This window comes from Dipteris shenzhenensis, chromosome 30 (assembly GCF_047967505.1).
Source record: "Dipteris shenzhenensis isolate YYH24624 ecotype China chromosome 30, Dip_SZ_1.0, whole genome shotgun sequence".
Classification (NCBI taxonomy): domain Eukaryota; kingdom Viridiplantae; phylum Streptophyta; class Polypodiopsida; order Gleicheniales; family Dipteridaceae; genus Dipteris; species Dipteris shenzhenensis.
In genome coordinates this window covers 34,828,574-34,848,620 of record NC_141625.1, presented here as the reverse complement: position 1 = coordinate 34,848,620, position 20,047 = coordinate 34,828,574, and the positions used below count along the sequence as shown (strand labels likewise).

The 20,047-nt window shown below is 42.4% G+C and overlaps 1 pseudogene across 1 annotated transcript in view; it reads right to left on the bottom strand.

Annotated features, from left to right (window-relative positions):
- Window positions 1-8,262: 8,262 nt before the first annotated feature.
- LOC147882028 (disease resistance protein Roq1-like) overlaps window positions 8,263-20,047 on the bottom strand; it is a 30,278-nt pseudogene continuing 18,493 nt past the window's right edge. The window contains exons 3-5 of the transcript XR_015543967.1: window positions 13,193-14,444; window positions 12,784-13,086; window positions 8,263-9,102 (exon numbers count right to left, since the gene is read on the bottom strand). The product of XR_015543967.1 is annotated as a disease resistance protein Roq1-like (transcript). The remainder of the gene's footprint in view (window positions 9,103-12,783; window positions 13,087-13,192; window positions 14,445-20,047) is intronic.

Sequence of the window (20,047 nt, the reverse complement as noted above, 5' to 3'; positions counted from 1 at the left end):
ACTGGTATATTTCATCAACTATGTGATGTGAATAATTCCATGTTGGAGGCGATCTGGTGATGTTTGCTAGAGGCTTACCTATGTGCCAGGGAGAGTGTCTACCCATGAGAACATTGTAGAAACTACAACTACACCAAGTCATGTGATGGAAGAACGTGTGTATGCAAAGGATCACACCTAGGTGACAATTGGGTGTCAGGAGTAGCCAAGAGGCTGTACAAGGCTGATGTATGTGTGAATAGGAACCAATGCCAAAAATTATTCAACAATGTGTGACTTTACATGGGTGGCATGTGTGTGCAAGATGTGTGCAACAATCCTGCATCCGATAAAGATCACTGCCAAGTGTCAAATTATGTGATAGACTACTAAGTGCCAAGAGACCGAGCTGGTGTCAGATGTATGATGTGTAGCCGATTTTAGAATCGAAGGGACTGACGCCACTAGGAACTAATCGAGTAATTGACAAAATATGAAGAGGGGAGAGGAGAAGAGTGAAGATGAGGAGAGAGGGCACAGCTAGAGAGCTCACCACAAATGACTAATTGTAAACTAGATTTAGTTAAAAATGTAGAATATATAAAAATCCTTTTAGGTTTAGGGATAGGGCATCTAACCCTTTCCTTTACAACACTCTATTGGGTTAGTGCTATGCACATATGATCACATGATGTTGAGCATGGTTTCTCAACAACTTCCCTCAAGATCAACATCATGAAGTAGGCCTTCTCTCAAGATGATGATTTTGGGGAATCGAATAAGTACTGAGCATTACATTCCATCACACCCCTTTAATGGGAATGTCCTTCCTCTGCATCAAACGAAGAGCTTATCGGTGCTTCTCGAAAAGCTCTTTACCGAGTGGTTTGGTAAAGATGCCTGCAACATTCTCTTTGCTATCATAATGCTATGGTGTGATATCACCAAGTAATATTCTTTCTCTGATGAAGTGCTATTTGACATCAATGTGCTTTGTCGTGGAGTGATATATTGGATTCTTCGCCAATGCTTAAGCCGATTGATTATCACAGTATATTGTTGTTGACTTTGATTCATTAAAGTAGTCTATTTTTTACAATAGTCTTCTAATCCATATAGCCTCACATGCACCTATAGTGAGTGCTCTATATTCTACTTCAGTTGAAGACCAAAAAACAGTTGGTTGTTTGTTGACAACCATGATATAGAACCTTGACCAAGGAAAAATGCATATCCATGTGTCGATTTGCTGGTCTCATGATCTCCGGCTTAGTCACTATCACAGTATCCATACAACCTTGGATGATTTCCTCTCTATTCTATTCCAAACTATCTTGTACCTCTAATGTATCCCAAGATTCTTTTGGCTACATTCCAGTGAGACTGTTTTGGATTTGACATAAACTGTGCAAGTGAGCTTACCGCATAACAAATATCCAACCATGTGATAGTCAAATATATAAGAGATCCTATGAGCTACCGATAGTACCTGTCATTGACTCTAGGCTTTTTTGAATCTTTTGTAAGTTTCAAACTCTATTCCATTGGAGTAGCTCCAATCTTGCAATCTGCCATATGAAACTTCTTCAAGAGATTGTCAGCATATTTTAGCTGACTCATGAAAGTGCTGTCTGAATCTCTTGAGAACTCAATACTAAGACAATAGTGCATAATTCCAAGATCTTTCATGTCGAACATGTCAAACTCTGCAAATAAGTTTTGTTTTAGCCTTTTGATGAAGCTATCCTTGCTTCCGATCACAATCAGATCATCTACATACAAAACTGCAATAGTAACGTCTTCCCCTTAAACTTTGTAGCAGAGAGTATGATTTGCAATGGATATCATGTATCCTAGATTTAAAAAATACTTGTTGATTCTATTGTACCTACTTGTGGGTCCTTGCTTTAAGTCGTAGAGACTTTTCTTCCAATAGCAAACCTGATTCTTATTTCGTGGTTCAACATAACCTGCTGGTAGATTTCTTTGTCTATATAACCATTGAGAAAAGCATTCTTGACATCGAACTGGTACACATTCCATTTGCTGAGTGTTGCTAGTGATATCAAGAAGCGTATGGAATCCATCTTTGCTACTGGAGCATAAGTCTCATCATAATCTTGACCATATTACTGAGGAAATCCTTTTGCAACTAGTTTGGCTTTGTATCTTTCAACGCTTCCATCTGGATTGTACTTCACTTTGTATACCCATTTGTTTTCTATGGCCTTCTTTCCTGGTGGAAGGTCGCATAATTCCCAAGTGGTATTCTTGTAGAAAGTGACCATTTCTTCATTCATAGCAGTTTGCTATTCTGGCTTGTCAACATCTTTGAAGTACATTGGTGCTTCTGTAGCCATATACCTAGATGAATCCAGGAACATTCCCAAACTCATCCTCTAAAAACACAACATAGTGCAGTTTCAATCTCATGAGAGTCACTCACAAGGTTGAAAACCATAAACTCCATCATGCATAGCAGGGACTAGCTACTATGACATAGTCATAAGAGCATAGTTAGTGGTTTGAACATGAAATGCTTTGCCTTTCTGAGCATATGTCAATCTCGCTGGTGGTCCGCTGTCTCTAGTAGACCGTCTGAGTTGATGTGGCTCTTCTTGAGTGCTTCTGGAAATTCTTGCTCTTCTTCATCATCAACCTTTTCTATAGAGCCCTGAGTAATCAGTGTGTCTATCTCTTGTGTATTTGAGGTTTTCCATTCTGATTCCTCATCAAACATTACATCCCTAGAGATAATGACCTTGCGGTTGATGGGATCATACAACTTTTATGCTTTGCTTTCTTCACTGTCTGAATCAACTACAAAACATTGATGTGTGAACTGTCAGTGAAGATAGAACTGCAATATATAGAATATTCACACAAAGGCTAGATCCTATTGTTTGGCAATGATTGGATAGTCAAAGGAGATTAGTCAAAGAAGACAAGGCACGTGATAGCGTATCCATCATGTGGATAATCTCTGTTAAATGATGCAAGGTTGAAGAAGACCGCATAGTCGGTGTGGGCAGAGTGATCCAGGGGCTGCATAAAATAGGGGGCTGTAGATGCAGGTATGATATTCTGCTCTGCTAAAGAAAAGGCCCGTAACACAGACAAGGTACAACAACCGGTCAAACCTGTATGCTCAACTGGCATGAGCTGAACGACATCTACTGTGTGCATGCTAAACCTCCATTGGCATGGGATGTAGCATCTGTCAAAGGCTCAAGGTGGAGCTGACAGTAGTAAGGCCTAGAAGCCTAGAATGCCACTGAAAAATCATATGGCCTCCCTGAGGCATATGAGGTACCAAATGCAGACGTAGAGATTGATCTAAAGTCCTAGATCCAACCACTAATCTGCATTAAGTATGGACTGTATATACGACAGCCATAAGTGCATGCTAAAACACTGAGGTTCTCCAGGTTGCACTATGTCTGAACCTGATGATGTTCACTGCACTCGGGCAGGACTACATTGATGCATAAATATCCCCATGCCAAGGAATGATATGTTGATTGAAAGAGGTGGTGATCACTGGATCCAAGGGTGGTGCAATGCAACATGACTGAGCCAATACTGGAATGTCCTGAAGACTAATCTGCTGATCTATACTGTTAACAAAAACTATGTCCAAGATATGCTCTGTGTCAAAGGTGAAAGCCTCAATGATGGATGCCAGAATGGAATCACCTGAAGAGTTGAATGCACCGTGGCATGTATCTCCACAAGTGGCAGAAGATGTGAGCACGGGGAGATTGAGGCACAAGAGTAAGTCCTCATATCGAGGACTTACCTTCCATAAATCTACATGACCATAATTGAACTTGTGTTGTTTCTATGCATCATCCGGCGTGACAGTAAATGGAGTCAAATCCATGAGTGAACGAAAGTGGCTATGTATCACTGGAATCATACTATGCTGATGTAGATGGGATTGCCTCGTGCTGAGGGCTTATCCGTAAATGTGCCTCATGTTGAGGGCTTACTATCAAATATGCCTCATGCTGAGGGCTTACAATCAAATGTGCATGATCAAAAAACTGTGGGCTGATCCATGCTAATGTGTGGTACATCTATCACAATGCTATGGTGTGATGTCACTAAGTAACACTCTTTCTCTGATAAAGTGCTCTCTGACATCAATATGCTTTGTCCTGGAGTGATATATTGGATTCTTGTCCAATGCTTGAGCCGATTGGTTATCACAGTATGTTGTTGTTGGCTTTGATTCATCAAAGCACTCTGTTTCTGACAATAGTCATTTAAGCCATATAGCTCACATGCACCTATAGTGAGTGCTCTATATTCTACTTTAGTTGAAGACAAAGAAACATTGTTGAGATCGACGTGAGTGATGTAGATAAGCTGAGGAAGGAGCGTTGGAATTCGGTGAAGGGTCTGTTGACGTCGCTTGCAACGTTGTGGAGGGGCTGCTTAAGAGATGGAGCTGGGAGCTTTGTTGTGGTCACAGCTAATGATAGAGGCATTGTTGCATGTCCTTGAGCTTGCTATAGGCTAGGCTAAGCATGGGGGAGCGACGCACCATCACTGTTTGCCTGTGTCGTGCTAGCTACCAGAGGTTGCCTCTGTCGGTGATAGAAAGTTACTGCTGGCTTTTGTCGAGAGTTCATCGTTGCTAGTGGACATAAGTATGTCGTTGGTGGAACTAGGCTATGGTGGCACTGTTGTAGCTAGCGCAGGAGAAGTGCCGTTAGCTAGTTGCCATGGAGCTTTGTGTTGATGGAGGTTTTCGCTGTTGTGGAGCCAACATCTACTAATAGGCATTGTAGGAGCCATTGCCAATGTTCACCACCCCAATTCTAACGCAGGTCTTCCTTTCGCATGGTCTATCACAAGATGAGATGATAATGTTGTTAGGTGCTCACATGATTGGAAGAGCCCATTGTTCATCCTTCTCTAATCACCTGCAAGTGAACGATCCAACTCTTAATCCTCAGTACGGTGGAGTTGAATCCCCTCTATGGATGCACTAGTCTAGAGCTAGACTACATGTCGAAGCATCAAATGTAGCAAAATGAGTTTTAGTTCGTTCATTTTATGTACTGGATGCGCTGCAATGGATCAGGAGGTGGTTCCAATGATGAGGATTCAATGATGCTTACCTATGGATAATCCAAAATGTAGATTCAAGCTGCTTAGTGCGTAGAGCATGATTTGGCGGCATTTTTGCTTTTTGGACTATCGCAAAATTCCCTCTGGATCAAAAGTTATGGCCATGTGAAATATGTGCCAAACTTTGTCCAAGGGGAATGGTCAAAAAGATGATGTGGCACATGGTGATGTGGCACTGTGTGTTCACATGTTGTGTGTATGTGTAGCACTGATGACATGGATGTTGATTGGGCAGATGACATGGCACTACCACATGTCATGATGACATGGTCGGATGATGATGTGGCCAATCACTGATGATGTAGCAGTCAGTTGAATAAGGTGCTGATGTGGCACTACTCCTCTAGAGCCCCCTATTTACTCCCTAGAGGACACAACCTCATAATACAGATCTAAGGTATGTGCTTCATAATACACATCCAAGCTACTGATTTCTTCAAATTGTGCACCATAAGTACGCTCCATAAGAAAAGTAGATTGATGCCTCATAATTATGCTTCTTGACAAGAAAAATATCTATTCTTATAGATCCATTTAGATATAAAGATGCCCAAAAACCCAAAAAATGACTCATATTCATGGATTCATTATATGCAACAAAATTAGATAAATCATGGTGTGACACAGCCATCCTCTTCTATCCCACCTTCACCACACACTCAACAATACTCTAGTAAGTCTATCCATAAACCAAGAGAGTAGTCTCCAACAATGAACATTCACACAACTAGGTCTTATTGTTTGGCAATGATTGGATAGCCAAAGGAGAGTAGTCAAAGAAGACAAGCCACGTGGTAGCCTATCCATCATGTGGCACAAACTGTATACTTCTCGTACATCCTTCATGTGGCAAATGATCGATTACCTTACTTTATCTTGATGACGTTGCAATACATTGCTTTATCCTAGCCTATGTTAATACATGGCTACTTGTAATAAATTACTTTTGCCCCCTTCTTTTCCTTGAACAAAGTTTTGAGTTGCAAGGCTTTCTCTAGGGCCCTTTCTGAAGCTTTTCCAAGCCATCAAAGCCTCTTTCAAAGGCCCTCTTCAAAGCATTTTCAAAGACAATTCAAAGTCTTTTCCAACACGTTTTAAATATCTTTTCCCAAGGTTTTTAGAGACCTCTTAAAAGTTCTTTAAAGCACATTTTGAAGATCTTTTCCCAAGGTGTTTAGAGACCTCTTAAAAGTTTTTAAAGCCCATATCTAAATCCCTTTAAGGGTCTCTAAAAGATCAATTTCCACGCCATATCCTAAAGCCTTTTAACATCTATTCCAAAACTTCAAAGGATTTGCCTAGGCCATCTTTTGTAATCTTTTTCAAAGCCATCAAAGCAAATTTGAAGCTTCATTAGGCCTCTTTAAGATCATATTTGACATTTTTAAAAGTACAATATCCAAAGGAAATTATGTGCTTCAAACAAAAAAGATCCTCTATATCAAACCATGATTAAATAAAGTTGAGAAAGAATGGCCACGTTCAAATTTGTAGGAGCAAGAAATTTCAAGGACCAAAATCATTCTCAGAGTTTGTTATATCCTTTGAAAAAACACTTATTAAATGGCACCAAAATTTAATCATAATTGAGGGCCTTCTTGGACAACGCACTATGTTGGAGTAATTCCAATCTTTACACATTCTTCAACAGTAAGGGTTCTTACTCAAAACATGCTCAACAATTTGCAAAGCAATCCTAGGTACCTTTGTTTTTCAATCTTAAAATAACTAGCATCTCCAATTTCTCCCAAACTTTAAAAATCCTTATTCAAACCATGCTTGAATAAAACTAATACTCCAACATTCAATTATGAGTTTTTTTAGTGAGATCCTTCTTGTGTCAACATGTACACTTTTGGGAATCTCATAAGCACGAACGGATCTTTTCAACATCATTACAACAATGGAAATTTTTCATGACATAATATTTTATTGGGTCAGAACAAAAAATTGGATGACAACAACTGTGGAAAGTGGAAATTGAATTATGGGTGATAATATGCTACACAAGATGAAAGCAATGAGCAACATCTCACTGCACAACAACATACACCTTCCATAACATTGACGGGTCATCAAAATCAAGATGCACATCTTAGCAAATTGTGCCATAGGAGACTTGCCATATCAATTGAATTGATTCCCATACATTATCATTGCACTATAAAGAAACTTGATAATCCTGACAATCATTACAAAAGTTAGCCTCGAAACACACTTTCCCCTATTTTGGAGTTGTATTGTGGTCCATAGATTATGGAGCCACACTAAAATGGCTAGCTAGGGCTCAAATACATGTGTGATTCTCCTAGGACATAGCCCTTCTTGGCGATAGAGGTCGTTTGAATGACTCCCAACTGCAACTCTAGAATCTTGTTAGATTTGAAGTGATTTACAACACATGGAGAATTCGCAACCTTGGAATCTTCCATCACTACAAAGCACCTCTTGATTTTCCTCATAGGTTCAGCAACAAGTTTTAGGGCTCCTCAAATATTTCAGCTCCAAATCAGTTTTAGGGCTCACCAAATATTTCAGCTCCAAATCGATTTTGTCCGTATAGACAACTGGTCAAGCTATGTTTTTATCCTTTTGTATTTTTCCTTTTTTTATATAAATTCTATTTTTCTTTTCCTACAAAAACAAAAAGAGATCATTGGTTTCTCATCATCATAATCAATATGTATATCTCAACACAATGTCGAGGTTTGGATATCCTCAGTTTCATAAGGAAATTTCTTTGAAGAGTTCATATTTGGTTCAACACAATGTCGAGGTTTGGATATCCTCAATTTTATAAGGAAATTTCTTTGAAGAGATCATATTTGGTTCGGATATCCTCAATTTCATAAGGAAATTTCTTTGAAGAGATCATATTTGGTTCAAGGCCTTCAAGTCCACTTTTAACAAGATATTTGTGAGTCATGCAATGTCCTAATTTAGACATAAAATGAACACATTTATGCTTATAATTCTCTTTTTACATGGACAATGAGACCATGAAGTAAGAGGAAGCAAAGTGCAAGCGAAAGAATGACAAGGCCTTCTACAAATCTACTTTCAACAAGATATTTGTACATCATGTAGTACTCCTTTAGAGATACACATTTTTGCTTATAATTCTCTTCACATGGACAAAGGCAAGACGTCGTGAGCTGCTTCCAGGAGCTATAGAGTCGGCGCTACTGCTCAGGTATTGAGGCGGCGAGGTCCAGCCCTGCTGTCAAGGTCAAGGAGCCCAGCTGCCCGAGCTCTTTGCTCTTTCGAGAGTTCTGTGAGGCCCGTGCACCCGGAGAGGTCCAGCCATGTGCAGGAGGCCAGCTGCCAGAGCTCTTTCGGGAGTTTTGTGAGGCCCGTGCACCCGGAGAGGTCCAGCTCTGTCAAGGAGCCCAGCTGCCCGAGCTCTTTCGGGAGTTCTACGAGGCCCGTGCACCAGGGGAGGTCCAGCCGTGTCAAGGAGCCCAGCTGCCCGAGCTCTTTCGGGAGTTTTGCGAGGCCCGTGCACCCGGAGAGGTCAAGCCATGTCAAGGAGCCCAGCTGCCCGAGCTCTTTCGGGAGTTCTACGAGGCCCGTGCACCCGGAGAGCTCCAGCCCTGTCAAGGAGCCCAGCTGCCCGAGCTCTTTCGGGAGTTTTGCGAGGCCCGTGCACTTGGAGAGGTTCAGCCGTGTCAAGGAGCCCAGCTGCCCGAGCTCTTTCGGGAGTTCTGCGAGGCCCGTGCACCCGGAGAGGTCCAGCCATGTCAAGGAGCCCAGCTGCCCGAGCTCTTTCGGGAGTACTGCGAGGCCGGTGCACCCGGAGAGGTCCAGCTCTGCCAAGGAGCTCAGGTGCTGGATCCAGCATGGCAACAGCTTGTCGTGGAATCCATTGAGGTGGAGCTGACGGAGAGTAGAGGGTTGGAGGAGCGAGGCCGGGATATCGTGATGCATGTAACGATTCATCTCTTTGTCAACAATGACTGTGAAAGCCCGGAGCGGAGAGAGAATCTGCGAATCACAAATTCTCATCAAATTTCAGAAGTACAATCAATAAATCTTAAGACTTTTATCATAGGTATTGTTTTTCCTGTGCATAAATAAGTGGAAAGCATCCCAATACACAAGATAACCAGATAATGTGTGAAAGACCGGTTGCATGTTTGACCCATTTTTATGTTTCACTGAGTGATCCCAAAACCAACAAGACAAACCAGATGATGTGCATGTGTGAGCATACATTAGCAGCACATGAACAACATTTTTAGTGGGTTTAGGCTTTATTCAAATATTTATGGAGTTTTCCACCTATTATTGACAAAAGTGACGGAGTGTTTTTGATGAAAGTGTTTGCTTGTTTGATACATATATAAGTAATCTTCCAATTGGGGTGTAATTTGGGGATATGATTCTTAATATACGTTCTTTCATGGAATTTTCCACACGGTTGACATTCGGATATAACACTAATTACATAATCTAACAATAGATATCGATGTCTATATAAGTACACTCAGTGCTAAATCAAGAAAAGACTACCACACAAACAAAATAGCCAGTCATTGATTGTTTTTTGTTGAATGCTATCACAGACAATTATGCTAGTGGGATGAGAACTGCTCATTCAAAGATTGTATGGGAAAATATATCTAAGTTTCTTAATTCACAATCTATTCACAAAGGTAGAGAGAGAAAAGCTTAGTGGTTGAGATATTATTGGGAGACAAAATCGGTAAATATATATTTGAAAAACAAGGAAGATCCCGTCCGTTCACTAATAGTTCCACGAGTGCAAATATTCATGGGGACGGTAACACATTTAAGTCATCTGGCGAACCACATGTATGTTATCTGCCCTACCATTTCACCCTGATCTGTCCTGAACATATCCGCTACTTCAGGTCGATTTGGCTTGATTGATGCCCGTGTTGCTTCACTCTCTTTTTTCTTCAACTGATAGCATTTGTTTGAGGCTGCATTTTGATATCATGGCACTATCATCTAGTGCATCACTCGTGGAGAAATTCTATGGTAATGGATTTCCCACATGGCAAACTAAGAAGCAATTACTTCTCATGCGAGAAAGACTTTGGGAGGTTGTTACCGGAGAGGAACCACCTTAGATATGAAGAAAATCAATCAAAGAGCCATAGCCATCATTGGGCTTGGACTTGTTGATTCTCTAGTACACTATACCGATCTCAGGTCTACTGCAAAGCAAATCTGGGAAAGACTTGAAGGTATCTTTGGAAATAAGATCACATTCTTTTTTTGAAGTTGATACTTTATGACCTTAAGATGAGTGATGATGACGAGCTAAGTGACCACTTGGCGAATTTGGATCTCTTGTCCAACAACTGGCTAGCCTCAAGTGTGAACCAGAATGACGAAGATAAGATAGCCTCCTTTCCACACAGACCTCCACTCCCTTCTCAGCCTTTTTCCCCTGCAAATCTCTGCTCTCATTCTCAGCATACTCCACTTCCATGCAAAGCCCTCTTTCTTCGAAACACTACAAAGGAGCCTAAAGCAAAGTCTTATTAAAAGCTTGAGAAAAGCTACATAATCATGATGCCTTATTCCTCTTTGATGATGCCTTATTTCTCTTTGATGATGCTTTTACTGATAATATGCATTGATCTCAAAAGTGGCTCCCATCAGATAGAATAGCCCTAGAGTGTGAACCAGAATGACGAAGATACGATAGCAGTACTCACAAAGAGTATGAGAGGTATTCCCGGTTTTGAGCATAGTCTTGGCAGCTACTCCTTTTGAAGACCTTGTGGCTTTGCTCCTTACAAAGGACAAAGAAACAAGGAAGATTGTAGCAGCACGACAAAGCCTTCTACAGCTCCCATACTATGCAGTTCTCAGCCTCCCTTTCAGTCCCCCTTTCTCACGGAGATCTCAACTCCTCTTTCTCCCAGCTCTTAACTCCAGCTTCAGCCTCAACTCCTCTTTCTCCCAGCTCTTAACTCCAGCTTCAGCCTCCTTTCCACACAGACCTCCACTCCCTTCTCAGCCTTTTTCCCCTGCAAATCTCCGCTCTCATTCTCAGCATACTCCGCTTACCTGCAAAGCCCTCTTTCTTCGAAACACTACAAAGGAGCCTAAAGCAAAGTCTTATTAAAAGCTTGAGAAAAGCGACATAATCATGATGCCTTATTCCTCTTTGATGATGCCTTATTTCTCTTTGATGATGCTTTTACTGATAATATGCATTGATCACAAAAGTGGCTCCCATCAGATAGAATAGCCCTAGAGTGTGAACCAGAATGACGAAGATACGATAGCAGTACTCACAAAGAGTATGAGAGGTATTCCCGGTTTTGAGCATAGTCTTGGCAGCTACTCCTTTTGAAGACCTTGTGGCTTTGCTCCTTACAAAGGACAAAGAAACAAGGAAGATTGTAGCAGCACGACAAAGCCTTCTACAGCTCCCATACTACGCAGTTCTCAGCCTCCCTTTCAGTCCCCCTTTCTCACGGAGATCCCAACTCCTCTTTCTCCCAGCTCTTAACTCCAGCTTCAGCCTCCTTTCCACACAGACCTCCACTCCCTTCTCAGCCTTTTTCCCCTGCAAATCTCCGCCCTCATTCTCAGCATACTCCGCTTACCTGCAAAGCCCTCTTTCTTCGAAACACTACCAAGGATCCTTAAGCAAAGTCTTGTTAAAAGCTTGAGAAAAGCTACAGTGGCTCCCATCAGATAGAATAGTCCTAGAGGACATACATAAAATAGCCTTCCCACGTCCGGATTGTATGAGTACTTAGTGATGACCTTTACGTTTCACCGATGCACCTACCTTCAATTGAATGGATCAGACTCTTAGAGCACACAGGAAGTTTACTGAGGTGTTCTTTGATGATATTATGGTGTTTTCCAAGAATGAGGCTGAAAATAGGAAGCACTAGCCATTGTGTTTGAAGAGCTCAAGAACCATTAGCTCTACATAAATGGTAGAAGAGTGAATTCTTTCTAGTTGAAGTTCACTATCTGGTCCATATTGCGTCAAAGGCTGAAGTGTGTATGATCCTACAAAGATACAAGCCATTAAGGTTGGCCAGAGTTGACTTCCGTGCATGAAGTCAAAAGTTTTGTTCGTCTGTGCTCGTACTACAAGCGATTCATCAAAATGCTTTGCTTATATTGCCATTACATAACCTTTCTAGGAAAGGAATCATTTAAAAGGCGAAACAGCAGAAAGAAGCCTTTCAAAAGCTAAAGGATGCAATCAGCAGCGACCCTGTGTTACATTTGCATAAACCTTTTGTGATCGAGTGTGATGCATGTGGGGAAGGCATAGGTGCTGTCCTAAGCCAAGAGGGTCATGTAGTAGCTTTTGAGAGCCAACTATTGCATAATGCCAAGGTCCGAATGACTGTTTATGAGAAAGAATTATAGGCTGTAATTCATGTCCTAACCATATGGAAACACTGTTTGTGTGGGGCTGAATTCATGGTCAAGACTGACCATCAAAGCCTCAGGTATTTATTGACTTAGGCAAAGATTTCTGAAAAGCTGTCCTTTCACTATATCAGGTTTTCTGCAGTCTCATACATCTCGTGTATCATAACATGAACACCATTTTAGCATGTTACTTTCATAGCGCTTTAAGTATTCAAGATGCTCCATCCCTCCCTACTTTCGAAATTCTCAATTAGAGACAGACAGGAATGCTTATGAACGTACCTTTGAGATGCCTGCAAAGCTGCCGGCCTTCACATACAGAGACCTTAGTTGTGTGAGATTCGCAATCCAAGAGAGTTGCTCCTGTGATAGGCTGCCGTCGGCTTCTAACCGTACCATCCTTAGCTTGTGGCAATGCTTAGTGATCATAAGACTGAACTCCCTGCGCTGGTTCACTAGCGAATGGCCCTGAGTTGAGTCCAGTTGCAGGTACCGAACCTCCTGTATTCGAGGAATCGAAGGATAGCTGTTCCTTGCATACTCGCACCATGTTTCCTCGTGAAAAGCTCTTATTGAGACCGGCTCCTACAAAAATATCCTCATTGTTAACACAAATAGTTGGTTATTCATGCATTTACTCTTGTTAACACAGTATTTGCGAAAGCGACCTGCGAGTGTGAAAGTAGGTGACCTGCGAGTGTGAAAGTAGCTCGACTATTTGCTCGCCTCCACGCGTTTCTTTCACGAACGATATGTTTCTCTCCGTCGCCATTTCTTTGGCCACAACAAGAAACAGATCATGAATCTCCACTTGCCCCCATCTATTCTTGGTGACGAGTGATTGGTCAACCAAACGATCGAGGTCGTCTTCCTCCTCCATTACGAGCTTCGCCGCCTCAAAGTTATCATCGCGAAGGTAGAGGGCGACATCAAGAAACGCATCTTGAAGCCTCGGGGGCTGGAAACCGATACTGAGCTTGAGTTTCTGGAACACCTCTTGCTCTGCGGAGGGTAGGTCTCGTGCTCGTTCCAGCTGCCGAAGCACACTCCTCCACGTGTCGCATTCTCGCCTATTCTCATCGCTGAAGTAGGAGCCATACACGGCCAGGGCCAAAGGAAGCCCACCACATTGGGGAACGATGGCCTTCACGAGCGGATCATCCCTTTGCAGTGGCTTCTTCTCCCCTTCCCTCGAAGATTTTAGAAGAAAGAGATGCTCGGCATCCTGCGGAGACAGCAGATGTAACCGATGATCGAGGTAGCCCTCGGTTTGTTCTTGCTGGGTCTTGAAGCACATGCGAGCAAGCTCTGCCGACACATCTGCAGAGCGAGAAGAGATGAGAAGGCAGCTCCCACGGGGGAGCACGTTTGGCAAAACCTGACGTTGGGGCAGCAGCTCCACCAGGTGCTCAACTTTCCAGACGTCGTCCAAAAATATGCAAATCTTCTTATCTTGATTCTTCAGTGTATGCATAAAATCTTTGAGGGCAGCTCTTCCTTGAGCCTTGCTGGAAAAGTGTTCCTTGCTGCCGTCGCGCAGTTGGGTGTATAACTTCTGCTGGAGGTCGCTCAAATTTTGTGGACACATCCCTACCTCCACAAAGGCTATTTTGAACCCTGGAGCTTCTGATCTAAGGTTTGCTTCAACGACCCGCATCAAAGTCGTCTTGCCTATTCCTCCCTCGCCGTGGAGTCCCACAACGCGTACTCCTCCAAAATCCCGTTTAAGAAATTCCATCACCTCCGACTCGCTCTCCGCCATCCTAACAAGAGAAGTGGGCAGTTCGGGAGCGACGAGGCAGGGATGTTCGATACGATCGGCCAATATCTCGACAAGGACAGAGCTTATACTGACGAGGAGCTTGTCCAGGGCTGCAGTGATGTCGGAGAGCTTCCTGTCGTCGCATTGCGCGCACACACAGGCACACAAGCGGCTGCACCTCCTGCACGTGCTAAAATGAGTCAGCAACATACATAATCATCACATTAGTCTTACCCATATCCACACATGACGCAAATCACACTCACATAATATGTGCCCCTACCGAACAAATCTTTCTCTAGTAACCTCTATGTCCCCCCATACATTGAAATTTCCAGAAGAGGGGTCTCAAGGGGCATGATTAAACTAAGGGATAAGGGGGGAGGGAGGAGTTTCAATCCGTGTTCACGAAAAACCGGGGTTTAGTGTCAGGTGAATGGAAGAATTTTGATTTTGACCTAAAGAAAATAAATTTGGAGGTCGCAAAAACCTGCACTTTTTTTGCAAATATAGTTATAAATTGTGTGAAAACCTCTAAATTTACGAAAATCTATCTCCAATTTTATGAGCTTAGAGGTTTTTTGAATTGTTCCCAAAAATGTTTGATGTGAACACTAGTTTCAATTAAGAGGGACCACTTAAGAAGGGAACATTAAAGAAGAAGGCACTTGCTAAAGAGGAAGGGGGAATGGGGACCATTTGAAGGGGGCTTTAAAGAAGAAGGCACTACTAAAGGGGGAGGGGGAAGAGGGACCATTTATAGTATTTTAGTTAGCACTAGAGATACTCTTCCACTCTATAGCTTAGTGGTAGGGCTCACATGTGGGAAAGACACATGGCAAAGTGGAAGAGAAGAGCCTACCACAAGTCACAAAGGAGCTCTTGGATACAGGCTTGAAGAGGGGAGGATGTGGAAAGACAAGAGGTAGGCTTTGAGTGGGGAGGAGATGGAAAGACAAGAGGTGGAAGGAGGAGATAGAAGGTCTATGGACTGGAGGAGATGGAAGTTCAGCTTTGGGAGGAAGGAGGAGATGAAAGGTCAATGGAATGAAAGGAGGAGATGGAAGATTTTCGAGCCATGGGTTAAGACTTAGCCAAAATTTCAAAAGCCAATCCAAGTACGCAAGGTGAATTGATTAGCAATTTAAGAACTAATCAATGCATGTGCCAAAAGGAGCTTTGAGTGTTTAAAACATGCATTTGTTTTGGGCTTGGACATTTATCAATTACTTTTTGGTTGATCAGTTTCGATTCCAGCAAAGCAGACAAACAAGAGCTCCATTGGATCCAGATAAATAAAGAAAATTGGATTCATTAATCTAGCATTGATTCGTCGTCTTTTGGCAATTACTTTGATCTTAGAGACAATATCCCGAAAACTTGCCAATGTGAGCCTGAGAGGATCTACGTGTGTTCTTGAGCAAGATGATTCCAACATTCTCAAATCATTCAACAGGCAATTCTTTTATGAGGAAGCCCAACAAATACATGAAGAAGGCAACGCTCATAAGACCTTATAACGGATCCTCAACGTAATGTTTACAATATTGTCACATGGACTGTAATCACATGAATAAAGGTGTCGTCATCCTTTGATATTGCATCCAACTTGCATTTCTTGCTCCCTCTCATCAATAACATGCATTAAAAAAGAGGAATGTTGTAAGGAAAACAAGCAATTTTGAATGGATGAGCAATTGAAAATATTTATATGATAATATATAATATATAATTATTATAACCACACATAGTGTGGCGAGAAGGTGGTGCGCTTCCTTCCCCAAAGTGTTATAATCTGAGGGAACGGGCCCTTCCCTGGGTGCCGAGATAATGCTAAGAATATTAGCATCGAAAATATACACGTCAAGAATATTAGCGCCAAGATAAGTCTCACGAATGGATGAGATACTGGCATATTACCTGAATGTCAATAGTCATAATCGTAGTCGAACGTCGATACAATCACCACGAGCAACTGCAAATACTTTCTTTGCTCCAACTTTTGTTGCAAACAAAGTGGAACCATCAAGGTGAGAAAGTAGCTTGGGGCTAGCTCTCCATAAGAGCATGAAGGGATACAAGGCCAAAGGAAATAATACTTATGGGGTCCCAGTTATTGGCACGATCGAACCTAATTGCCACCATTCCGTTTATGCCAAAGTGCTTGATTGCAATTTAGAATTGTAAAGACGGAATGGTCCTATAAAGGTCGAGTTTGTTAGGGGCTGTCTGAGTGACCCCAATCTCTACAACAATACTAATGAAAAAACTCCCATCGCTAAGGTTAATGAGGTGAGGTCCTCGACCATTATAGTTTCCTCTGACATTGACGGTCATATCTGTCGTGAAATTTTGACCTTGTAGATAATCCACACCTTCCTTAATGCCGAATTCCAAGTCATCTTTTTCTTTTGGATCTTGTGCACCTAGCATCTTGATTAATCTTCCAAATGCAAAACCACAACCTCTATCAACCAACTTAGCTGCTATGATTGTACCAAAGAACGTATTCGCATTTCGTTCTTTAAGCCCCATTGCTTGGTCATGATTTCTTCATTGCAAGATGCCCACTCTTGGAATTGTTTGGGTGTAGTAGTGAATTAAGTACTGATAGTTTCCCACCCAACTCTCGCCCTTCTATAGACTTATGATGTCTCATCTACTTTGCTTAGCAGTCTTAAGAACCCGTCTTACATGGTATCAGCCAATCCTTTACATGCAACCTCTTCCAGCCATTCTTTATTCGACTCTTTCCACGTTTGGGAACTTCCAGAAGTCTCTGGATCCTTCCTCAAAAATATTCAGACACTCCTGACTCAGCATTTTTCCATGGAAGTTTTGGAGAAGACGCTCTGCCTCCAAAGTGGTGTCTCATGTCTTCGCAACTTCTTCCGTGCATGGACCAGTTTGGACGTCATGGGGAGCTACAAAGTCCACAAGATTGTTGAAAACACCATCCTTGTGATTGTGTTTGTTGAAGTAGGCAATGTAAAGAGATCATATCCAATCATGCTTGTTTACATACATAGATGTGGGTGTCAATCCTTTAGGGATAGAAAGGCCTCTCATGCCTTCTGTAATATTTCTTTCTTATCTAGCATGGTAGCAAAGCCCATGACTAAGGCCCTATCTACAACATTAAGGAGGTAGTTGTCGAAGGCAAAAGAGGGCCCAGCAATGCAGACTTTGTTTACTCCGTGCTAGTCTATCACTTGCTTGATTTCGCTGAGAGCAACATAATACTTGGGTGTGGTGGAAGGGCAGATTAAAAACGTAGTCACCACGCTGCGCCCTACGAGCAAGCATATTGCAACCCCCAGGGAGACCACTGCTCCAGATGGCTCTTTCCACCATTCAAAGACTACTCCCACCACATGGTGTTCATCCGCTATGTTGGCTTACTACCAATGATTTGAACAAACGAGAGCATGCGCATCCGTGCAATGAGGTACAATTCTAAGATTTTGAGCGTCGATTAGATCTACACGGAATGTGATTTGTGAAGTCACAAAATTTTCATCCTTGCACTGAGGCTCTGGGAGCAACTTTGATTCTCAAAACATGTGGCGATGCGAATAGATCTATTACTAAGGAGTTAATCTTGTGCCGATTTTGACGAAATCAAAGTGTTACAGAGGAAGAAGAAGAAGGTGGATGGATGGCAAACATGGGGACTTCAGATTCTTTAGTTTCTTAGCATGCCACAATGGTTTCATTGGAATCTGTTCAGATCTAGCCAAGTCCCCAGGAACCCTTGCTTCAGTGGAAGGAACATCTGAGATAGCATCGGAAGGAAGGAATGAGGAGGCACAAGGGGGTGGTGACGCCTTGTCAACGCCAGTTTCTTACGACTTCTCTCTTCTAGGTGATAAGCTGACCAAGATTTTACTGTTGCAAAAAATGAGTTCTTGGCCGATCTCGGCAAGCTTGCTACTTACACGCCCAACGCTAATTTTTATTTGTCACACCTTTAGTTGGTGTGGATTGATTTCAATATGTTTCTTCCATCTAAAGCTTTGCCTTGAGACAACACACAATAGATTGGACGAACTTAACAACGACAAAACATAAAACACACAACACACCCACACACTGCCCCAAAGCCAGCGGCCAGAGAATCCTTTGACTACCCTTGTATCATCAACTCGGTTATGAGTTTCACAATTAAGCACCAGGGGTCAGTCGCCGTGGTTGTAATTACCCACAATCCTAGTATTTGTTTCTTTCTGTGGACATTACTCTCAAGTAGTTCAGCTCCACAACTATTTGGCTTTCCTCTCTTCTTGCAGCTGCGTCTTAGAGCTTTTGCTCTGTTGAGTGCAGCTAAGACTAGAGGATCTCTTACACCCACCCGCGTTTGGCAACGTGGGCTTGCAACTCTGTGATTCATGATAATTTATAAGTTTTAAAGGATGACACCCTTAAAGTGTCGTGTACGTTGAGCGTAGTGGTGTCTCCGCCTTCGAGCTCAAAGCTACTCCTTATCGATGTGCCAGAGTCTAGTATAATGATTGATTTTAGGAAACTCTTTGCTCATCTGTCAATGAGGTACAAGCGATGTCTCTTCATTAGTAACCTTGGTGGGCAACGTTGTTGTGTCGGAGTGTTGAAAGAAGGATGGAATCCAGGAACCTCGGGTAGCAAGCGGACGACATCCCTGCATGCCGTTATTCGAACCTTCCAACTTCTCAGAAATCAAGTTTGGTATTGCGACTGAACTATAATCAAGCGCCTGGATCATGGTCCAAGGCTCAAGACCCAATGCTGAAGAAGCACACAAGAGGTCTAAACAAGCGCCAACTCCATTCAATACGTGAAGATGTGTAGTACACAGAGAGAAGCCGAGGGGAGAAGCAGGAATCAAATCAATTTCTTGTGTCGGCCATTGAAAAGACATTTGTGATACCAACGAAATTTCTTATTTCGTCCTAAATTATGTAAAGCAAAATTATGAAAAGCTAAAAAGCTTCAAAATCTTTCAATCTATATCAATGGTTTACTCTTACGACACGTGGCTCAACCAAAGCTCAAGAAACTAGAGCTCAAGAAACCAGAGCTCAAGAAGCCCAAACTTCTCCCTAGGCTGCCTACCATAAAAAATTAATCGGCCCCTTGTCCTTTGCCACATCGCTTTTCCTTCCCCTAAAATATCGCTTCCTCCACCTAGTGTCAACCTTCCTCTCAACCTGTTGTCCTCCTCCCCCATCTCAACCTTCCCCTTTACCACTCTCCCTCTGTTGCTGACTCTCAACTAAAGCCTCCAAGCTCTCAGAAGTGAGCTTCTGTCGTACTAACCAGTGCAGAATTTTTGCTAAGCTGGAAGGATTCGTTCCTCAAGGCATTATACAATGCGATGGATAAAGACGATCGGACGATCAATAGCTTTTGCATGAGACAACAGCAATGACCATGCTTGATTATCTTTGCTTTCTGTTGTGTCAAGTTGTGCTACGATGAGTTTCTAGTTGCTTTTGAAGCTCTAGATGACCTCAAGATGGTTCTCGCACGGACACAATTTAGTGATACGAAACATAGGAAATTCTCCCACTGTAGGTACTTTGATGGAGGGCAGCACCATGGAGGCCGTCCAGTTAATGAGACTAACTTGAAGCCCATTTTGCCAGGTAAGGCTGTTACAATTTCAAATGTTTCTTCTTTCTGCAAAAGTTGCATGGAGATGGCTTTGGTGATTGGTCACTTGGAAATGGACATTGAGATTTACAATGGAACCAAGAGATGCAGTATCTGTGTTGGAAGAGGGTGTGGCTATCAAACAATGGTGAG